Raw genomic sequence first — 7,828 nt, 5'->3', positions numbered from 1 at the left:
ATCTCTAGGTCATAATCATTACCTTATCATCTTGTCCTTTTTCATTAGGTCATCAACTCCTTGCGACATGTCCTGGTAATTTTCCACAGTCCTTTTCCTTTCAACATTCATTGATTGGGGTACCATGCTTTAGTCCTCCTCCAGATGGTTGGTTCCCATTAACTTAGTTCATAAGTTTATTCAAACTTACAACAATAAGTAAGCACTCCTCATAGGGTATATTGTTCATAATGATAATGCAATAAATATTACTCATAGTCCATTGTAGATTGAATTATACCATACTATACTATGTCAGAGGTTCAATCTATTGTTTAACATACCTTCCCAATTGTACATAACATCTTTTTGCATTTAAATCATGACAAGCAATGCCATATTTAATGCATATGCTATTGCTATCACAAAGACTATTACAACCATTTTAGTTTATACCTATTTACAATAGACATGAAAACATTTGTCTCCAAACTATGACATGGTAGGATCACTGACCTTGCATATGATCCTATCAATGGCTTCTCTCTTCCATTGATCATTACCATCACACCCATACCATTGTAATTCAAAAGAACTTTTAATTGCTAAACCCATTAGATAGACTAAACCTTGGGCTGAATTCGTTGCACTTATAAGAGATCTCCATGAAAATGTTGTTCACAATATTTACAAAGACATTTAGATACTGTCTTACCTTTTACAAATCCTCTGTGATCTTCTATAGAAATTTTGAGCTCTGTTGATAATCAAATAGTTTATAACTTGTACAATGATCCAAGAATAAATAGCTCCATTGATAACCATATGTATGCAAATTGCACATTACCAACATGCACTAGATGAATCTTTAGGCTTAAGTCTTCTTAATAATTAGAAATAAATTATAGTGAATGATCATTTCTAAGGGATGAAATATCACAATATGATCTTAAATGTCATGAGCCATGCTCAACATATATATAATACAAAATATAACACATATGAATTGTTCCAACTTATACATTCCTTTGAATTGATAACTAAATTCTTGATATGAATTTATATATTAACAAATAGTGTTTGTTATTAAATAAATTATACAAATAAATAATATTAATAATAATCATATGTTAAGTAATTAAATATTAAAAAAAATTCTAAAATATAAATATATAAATAATAAATACAATAAAATATTAAAGTCTCTAAAGGAATAAAGTTATAAATATTCATTTCTAATATTATATAAATCTATATGTAATTTCAAAAAATAACAACTTGGATAATCTAATATTTAATCAATAGAAATTATTTAATTAATTATGTTAAGACCTTTATTCCAATACAAAGTTAGTGGAATTTTAATCTTGAAATGTCATTGTAAAACAAAATACATTATTTATAAGAGAATAACAATTACACGTAAAACAACTACAAATTACTACACAAGGACCCTAAATTACTTAAAAAACTAAAAAACCAAGATTATTGTCAATCCTAATATAAAAACCATCAAATTATTCAACTAGAAATAAAGAAGAGAAATACAAGAGAAACTAAAGGAAAAAATAAGGATGAAATATAGGAGGAAATCAAGGAGAAAAAATAGAGGAAACATAATATAAATTACATTCTCCCTAAACATATGGAAAAAAGGATTTACAAAGAAAGAGACACTTAGCATAAAAAGTAAAACCATTGGGTAAGAAAAGGCAATGTGGAAAATTAGCAAAGGTAAATACATTAAAGAACTTCCCTTCCTAAAAGGTATGTAAAGTTGATAGTTTTTTTAATATATTAATGTTTTTAAAATATAAAACTTTTATGAATATGATTAATAGAAAATAACATAGTTATTTAGAATTAATTTGGTCATATGAGATATTTTAATACAAGTAATCAATAAACTCATTATATATAATATGAAATTATTTGTATAATAGATATATTATAGTTGTAAAAATACTTATTTAATTTGATTATCTAATCCCTTACTAAAATGACTAAAAGGATAGGGATGTAATGCCCTGCCAGATAACCCAAAAGAAATTAACCTAAAGTTTCACTAAGTTTGTCAAACATTTAAAAAAAGAAGATAATAACATCAACAGATAACATAGTGGAAGCAATAACAACAAGAGATAAAGTAGCGGAAGCAATAACTCACACATAACAACCATCATAAACTGATTACATCTCTTAGGGTTCCGTGACTTTGAATCACATTTAAGATTTATTAATATTAACTCTAACACATAACCAAAATCCACATCATGGAATAATCACAAGAACAAATCCATTTAAATAACCTACGATTACATAAGCTGCCACTTGGCAATAATCAGAAATGCGTAATCATTTCTTGTACAAGTCATAGGATATGATATGCTCAAAGAATATACATCATCAATAATATACAACATCTCATAAGATCTCTAATAAAAAAATATAGAACAAGAAAATAAAACCATCCAATAGAAATATAAGGTCAGATAGAAAGGAACATCTGTACAAGCACATCCAACAACAACATCCAATGGTAAGATCTCAATGGTATAAGAAAAGTGCACTACCACCTAACCTCGTGGAACCTAAATGTCTCACTCCCACTGTGCTGAGGAGATAAACTCAAGTCCCAAACAGGATATCAAAACACAAGTCAAAACCAACATCTAGGTCAAGGAAACACTTGAAAGCAAACTATCTCAAAGGGTACCAAGACACAAGTATCAACTAAACCTAGAGGCAACAAAGACACATAGGAAATTTACTATGTAAGTGGGCAAGTGTCATCGCATGAGCCAACTCTAAGGTTACCTTGATAGCTTCGCTGGACTCCAGCCCCCTAGTGTGTCTATGCGGCATCGGTATCCTTTCGTACAAACAAGGCATACAAACGAGTCAACTCTAAGGTTACCATATCATTGATCAAAATCACAGATTTCACCAATACAATAATCCTAACAAATCTGATCCAATATCAAGTACACATATACCAACCCGTGAGATCACAAAAAACCAAACACAATAACCACCCTAGTCCTAGATAAGCAACTAGAAAGCAATCCAAAGATAATTGATCGAAGACTCAAAGGTTATATTAGAAAAGTCACACCATTCACTTCAGTTCTACACTAGAAAAACTAGAAAACAATCTTGGAGATTGTTTCAACACCTCAATCATGGCAATTCTACCATTTTTTTTAGGGTTAGGGATTAGGAGAAGAGTAAGTAATTAAGACTTAAGTATGAATTATGAGTTAATTATTATTTACTCTATAAATGATGTTGATAAAGAGTTAAAGTTCTAGTTGAATGAAATAAATGTAATGTAAACCCTAATTGAGAATTTTGAGAGAAATTAAGTAGCACCCTATTAGGGATCATTACATTAAACCTCTTCTCCATGAAAACCATTGTATAAAGATCGTTGATTGTGATTAGATATGTTCAATTGTAATCTAAGTGAGTAAAAATATGATTTGATATTAATATGATGCCTTGTACTATTCACATTAAGAATTGGGCCAAATAACTCTCCTACTCATAGCTTGATCTTACAATTTTGTTGCACTATCCATTGCCAAATTGGCTAGTTGATCTACTCTTTATTACATTCTCTAAAAATGTGATTGATTGTGATTTTTGGATATGATCTACTGAGGAGAAGACCTTGAGATAGAATATCATTCATCCTCTAGCTTGGCATGGATCCCTTTCACATAACATTAATTATGATCATTAAATATCCCTTAATTTCTAACTTTTCTATCCCAAGTTCTTCATTTCTTTAGTCCTTACACCAGTGCCATGAGTTCTATCTAGTTATTCATTTCTATGCCTATCTAGGTCTAGCCACACTAGCTACTTCTTCACCTTTTGAATTGTGAATACCACAACCAATACCAACATGACTTGGGTTCCCCCTAGAGGCACCATTTAAATTTAATTTGAACCACCCTTCCTTGGGTGGAATTCATCTAAAATCTATTCTCTTCTACTCATTATTCATCAGTCTTGATGCAATATATGGTGGGATAAGGAGCCCTACCCAATGTCCTCTCATTTTTTCATCCTAGTAGGTCATCTCCAAGTTTTTTTTAGGAAGGTTCATGATCTTGTTGTTCATGGTTTCTAAAGTGTCTCTTATTTTATTTACAATTTGTTTCTAGTTCATCTTATAATCCTAAAAATGCATCAATTTCTCTCCTTCCATAACTCCCATAGTACCATAAATGGGGTTGTTACCCAAAGTCTTTCATAAAGGCTTTTTCTTTTTATAATAGGTCATCCTTGGAACATTCCTAAGATACTCTTGGGAAAAGTTGAGACCCACCCAAGTTCCTCCCTCAACCAATTCCATCATTGTTGAGAGAATTCACGATTTCGAAATAAGTGATTAACACCCTCTTCCTATTTTCCACACATGGGGCACCCATTAGGGCCTTTAAAACATATTTTCTTAAATTTGTTCACTGTAAGGATTTTATTATGCATGGCTTACCATGAAAATGTTCTTGCTTTTAGGAGACAACATTTATCCCAACATATTTTAAGTGGGGCCCCTAATTTTGGTCTCCCCTTCCTACTAAGTATATAGTCATATCCATCCTTTGTATTATATTCTCCAGTCTGTGAACCATCCCAAACTAGAGTATCACGAACTAGGTTGAAAGTGAACTTTCTTTGCCTAAGGGTCTCTGCTAGTGTATTGTTTTCATTACTTGGGATCTACATCACCTTAAAATATTTCTATTTCCATTTTGGTTCCTCCTCAATAGCTTCTCTATAATATTTAACATAAATACCCCACCTTGATTCTAGATTTTCTTTTGAAATACTAAGGTTAGACATCTTTTCAATTGCCTCATAACCTCCCCAAGAATTTGACCAAACAAAGAAATTTTCTCAATTGCCTAAGTTCCATGTTAGTTTTTCCATTATAATACTTCTATAATCTAGCATGAAGTTATATATTATTGATCCCTGTGGTGGGGATTTTTCCCTAAAAATGTTAGTGGTATCCTCACCATTCATGAATTTATGTTGTAGAATCTTGGCCCATTTAAGGTTTGGGTTCCTAAACATTCTCCATACTAGCTTAGCTCTAAGGGCCTTGCCCTATTCCTATATATTTTTACTACCAAATCCCCCTTCTCCCTATGGAATGCACACTTTATCACATGATATTAATGGGAATTTCTTCTTATCAGCCCTGCCTTTCCAAAAGAAGGTTCTTAGATGTTTACTCAATTCTTTCCCTTTTGCTATTGGTGGGGCAATGTGTGATAGCTAATAAGTGGGCATTGTTGAAAGAACCCTCTTCACTAGTGGTGCCTTACTAGCAGAGGATAGCCACTTACCCTTCCATGAATCTATTATCTTTCTAATATTTTGAATCACACTATCCCTAAGTTTAGAAGATCTCTTGCCTTTATCTAGGGGGAGTCCTAGGTACTTACACGAGGAGATTACCTACTTTAAAGTTTAAAATTATGCAAATTTAATGTTCCGTCTTCTTATCCATGTTGAAAGAGAGGATTTTTATTTTTCGGAGCTGATTTCTCGTCCTAAAACATTCGTATAGGTGTCTAGAACTTCCTTGAAAGATTTTGCCTGCTTTAATTTCCCCTCTTCTATACAACATAGTACCATCAACAAGCTGTTGATGTGCAATAGAGTTTGTTCCTCTTGTGATTTTGATACCTATAATATTCTTAGTTTCCTTGACCTTGGAGATCAATCTTCCAAGTACTTCTACCATAATGATGAATGAAAAAGGTGAGATACCCCCCGCTCCCCTCGATCTCAATCCCCTTGAGATATTAAAGAAATCCATTGGGGTAGCATTGACTAGTGTTGACATTTTTGGAGTTAAAACACACTTGAATATAAGGTTGAACCATGTCTTTGCAAAGCCAAAGGCTTCTAGGCATTTGACCAAGAATCTCTAGTCCACCTTAACATATTCTTTCTTGAAATCTAATTTGATTAGCATACTTGGTTCCCCATTATTTTGGATTGAGTGAATTGCCTCTTGGGTGATAATTATCCCATCAAAGATGGAGCTTCCTAGGACAAAGCCTATTTGTTCTTCACTAATGAAAAGAGGAAGAAGCTTTTGAAGTATGTTAGCCATGCATTTTGTTAGCCACGAACTAAACTAAAGTGTAAAAGGGAAATAATACTGAAAGTGCATTGATCAAATGAGGTTTAGCAAAGGATTAATGAGATTTATTTTATAGATGTATTTTTTATATTGAGCATTTTGATATAAAATTATCCCAAAGTAATGGGTCCTACCATTTATCTCCAAAAGAATCGTCGATGATATGTTTGGTTCCATGAAGTTAAAAATGACCTCATCCAAAGAGAAGGTTTTACTAATAAACTGAAGGTCATGAGAGGAAATTCTTCGGCCACCCTTAAACATCACACACTAAGGGACAAATTAAGCTTGGTGAAAAAAAGTCAACTTCGACTACTGAACACTTTTGGTCTACAAATTAAGCTTAGTGTCTGATGTTTAAACCGTCCAAAAATGACTTCACATTATTGGAAATCCCAATTGTGCCATTATTAACAAATTTAAATTGGTTTGATTAAGAGAATCAAATTGGATGGACCTTTGTTTCATTCCGGATGATATGGAATTCGATCACCTTCCTGGAGATGTGGCAACTAAATTTCCAATTGGTTATCAAACTCCACACTCCCACACTCATGGATTACAGCATAGCATAGTGAATAATTCTTGGGATGATGACAAGCCACTTCAAGTTAAAAACATCGAATCTTAAGTATGATCCAAAATAGCTAAAACAAAATGGACTTTCATGAATGATTAGTACTAGATTTGGACGATTCAAAGAAGATTGTCTCCAAAGTATGGTTAGAGAAAATCTTAAGATTGTTGGGTGATGCGACGCGCTCCCCTGCCCACAGGTGGTTAATTATGTGGTGTTCCATGTTCACTAACAGTCATGGCTTTTGGTGCAATGACAAATGGGCCTCACAATTGGTATCAGAGCCTGGTTTTGGCTTGGTCATGGGTTCAAATCTCCCCGGTGCCTTCCCGACCCACGTAAGCACCTGGTATGTGCGTCGAGGGAGAGATTGTTGGGTGATGCGACGTGCTCCCCTGCTCACAGGTGGTTAATTATGTGGTGTTCCATGTTCACTAACAATCATGGCTTTTGATGCAATGGCAAATGGGCCTTACAAAGATTTCTGTCATGAAAGGAAAAAAACAAACATATAACAGTCATACTGGTTACGATTTTAACATAAGAATCAAACCTAAGCCTCCAAATTGATCACCTGTGGGTGTGATTCATTCCAACACATATGCCAATCAAGCGAAGGCCTAAACAACAAATGAAGCTACAGCAGCATTGATTTATGAATTGAATTGGGGGATGTGGGGTGCGCCAGGCTTCTGCTGTAGTGCAATACAGAAGTGACGCGCGAAGGCTCTGGCAGCAAGCTACCAGTGTGAGCCTTCCCCCTCGAAAAATTAATTTAATATCGTGTGGCTCATTGAGCCACGTATCAGATATTAAACTGATAAGAACAGATACTACACTTGATCTTAGCCAAAAGGCCGAGAAAGGTATGATTGGATCACTCCCTTCCTTCCACATTTATACCTGTCTTTGCGTCCCTTCACTCCTCCCGCTGCTGCATTTGAGATATGGGATACATAAATACACCTCTCCCTAACTCCATTGGACACATCTCGGCAATACACCTAATTCAAGTACAATATTACAATACACGAACATCTCTAAAATTAGGATAAGAAATGTTCAAATAAGAAAAAATATACAAGTGTTAACAGAGCTCAGAA

At 33.7% G+C, this 7,828-nt stretch overlaps 1 non-coding gene across 1 annotated transcript; it reads right to left on the bottom strand.

The window, feature by feature from the left end:
• Positions 1-7,399: 7,399 nt before the first annotated feature.
• On the bottom strand, positions 7,400-7,595 carry LOC149578552 (U2 spliceosomal RNA). The gene has a single exon (XR_016357430.1). It is a non-coding gene; the product is annotated as a U2 spliceosomal RNA (small nuclear RNA).
• Between the last annotated feature and the right edge of the window lie 233 nt (positions 7,596-7,828).

The sequence above is a fragment of the Cupressus sempervirens genome, chromosome 1 (genome assembly GCF_028749045.1).
Source record: "Cupressus sempervirens isolate cs-2001-9-10 chromosome 1, ASM2874904v1, whole genome shotgun sequence".
NCBI classification, from domain to species: domain Eukaryota; kingdom Viridiplantae; phylum Streptophyta; class Pinopsida; order Cupressales; family Cupressaceae; genus Cupressus; species Cupressus sempervirens.
Note: the sequence above shows the minus strand (reverse complement) of the source record. Positions and strands in the feature narration are given on the sequence as shown.